The sequence below is a fragment of the Vulpes lagopus genome, chromosome 8, assembly GCF_018345385.1.
Source record: "Vulpes lagopus strain Blue_001 chromosome 8, ASM1834538v1, whole genome shotgun sequence".
Taxonomy (NCBI): Eukaryota; Metazoa; Chordata; class Mammalia; order Carnivora; family Canidae; genus Vulpes; species Vulpes lagopus.
In genome coordinates, this window is record NC_054831.1 from 52432086 (window position 1) to 52434340 (window position 2255).

Here is a 2255-nt window from a genome sequence, read left to right on the forward strand (position 1 = left end):
ATAAGAAAATTATATAATTTTCCATTGTTATTCTCTTAATACAGAAAACTATATTGGGGACTTTTCAAATATTGAACCAACCTTGCAATTTTGGAGTAAACATAACTTGATGGGAAAAAAATAATACTTCCAACTTTTCATCAGGTTACTATGAATAGTCTTAGCATAATAATTGGCATTAGTAGTGCTCAGTAAATGTTTTCTGTGATTATTTCTTAAAAGATTTTATTTATATGAAAGAGAGAGTGTTAGAGCACAAATGGCAGAGCGGGAGAAGCAGGCTGCCTATCAAGCAACGAGTCCAACACAGGGCTTGATCCCAGGACTCTGAGCCCAAGGCAGACTCTTAAACGACTGAGCCACCCAGGCGTCCCATCGGCTATTATTTATTCTAAACTTTGGAGAAAATCCTGAGTCATGAGTCCCAATTTTCCCACAAAAGCTAATTGAGGTCCTTGTCCTTTGAATTCTTGGGGAAAGGTATCTAAGTGATCTGTGGCAGCAAACTCCAACGGAATTATTTCAAAGAATATATTTCTGCACATATGGATAGCTCTTAAATGTGAAATAAGCACTGACATCGATGTAGAAATATTGCAAGGTAGAAATTTGACTTTTATGGTGCTTAGATAGCAGTCACAATGTTTACTGCTAAGCAGTTATGTGCAGTGATTGGTCAGTTTTCCTGCCTAAGAGTTCATAGCTGCCCACCTGTTTACACTGGCCATTATTTGAGAACCAAACAAATGGATCGATATTACTTTGACACATTAAAAACCACCATAAGATACAGGTAGAGGGAACCCAAGAAATAGTTTAAGAGACGTGTATTTGTCTGACTAGTGTTTTGGCCAAAAGCCTGCCATCTAGTGGCAAACTGATCAGTACAGACCCAGGCAAATAGGTTGCAAGGAAAAAAAGGGAACGATTACTTTGAGGACTTACTGTGTGCCAAACATTGCAATTAGGTCCTTTATTTCTTCATATCTTTCAGTCTCCTCCAGTCCTCTTTGTGATGAGTATGTCACTGCTGTAGCTCTTCACAAGCAGAGGATAAAAACAAGAAACTTCTTCTAAAATCACATGCAGATAGAATATAGGAAAAAACCAAGGGAGGGGTGCAGAATTGGGAAGTTCAAAGACGCACATATGGGAGCACCTGTTTCCATGACCATGTAACTTAAACGAATCAACAGGTATAAACATTGCTTGGAACATAAGAAGTCTATTAAGAGTAGCTATAATGATGATGATGATGATGATGATGATGATGATACTAATTATATTCTAAGTTTCCTCTATATTCCTTTGTAAATAGAGAATTACCGCCTACTGGAGGGCCAGCTATGAAAATATATAATTAATTTAGTGAAAATAATGCTAGTATAGTGTGCTGTGGGTCCCAGAGTTCACAGGCAGTTAGCCCAGCCGGAAGGGCCCTGAAAGACTTTCTGGGTGGGAGAGAGTCTCTTCTAGGACTTTAGGGATGACCGTGCAAAGGCACAGCATTCTGGGAGAAGACAGCACAAGGCAAGGGGAGTGACGCTATTCTCCACAATATGATAATGGTGCATCCATGGCATTATCCATCACACATCCATCCAAACAAACGTGCAACACCAGGGATGAACCTTCATGGAAAATTGGTGGATAATGATGGGTTGATGTGAGCTCACTTGTTGTAACACATGTGCTGGTCTGGTTAGGGATGTCAATGGTGTGAGAAGCTGTACCAGTGTGGGGGCAGGAGGTATATGGACATCTCTGTACTTTCTGTTCAATTTTGATGTAAACTTAAAAGTACTCTAAAAAATAAAATCCACTAAAACTTAAAAGCACACAACACCTGGACTCTTGAGAGAATGCAGTTTCTTCAGTAACAGAGGAAGGAAACAGTCAGTGATTGCAAACAGTATATTTATGTAGTGGGCATTCAGTGTGGCCAGGGGCTGTGTTAAATGACGTGAGGGGCATAACCGATTGCTATAATAATGTCCCTGAATGCCCACAGCTGTAATCTGTGCCCCCATGAAGCTTGCTCATTGACTCTGGGTTTCTCAGTGTCATTTGCCTTGGCCAATTGGATATTAGCTTATGTGCTGCTGACAGAGGCTTGCAAAACTCTTCCACGTTAGGCTTACACTCTTGGGCTTAGAACTCTCTGTGCGAGGAAGCCCTGGGCTGGCCTGCGGGAAGATGAGACACCACAGGAGCAGAGCCTAGCTGTCCCAGCTGAGGCGTTAGTCTAGAACAAC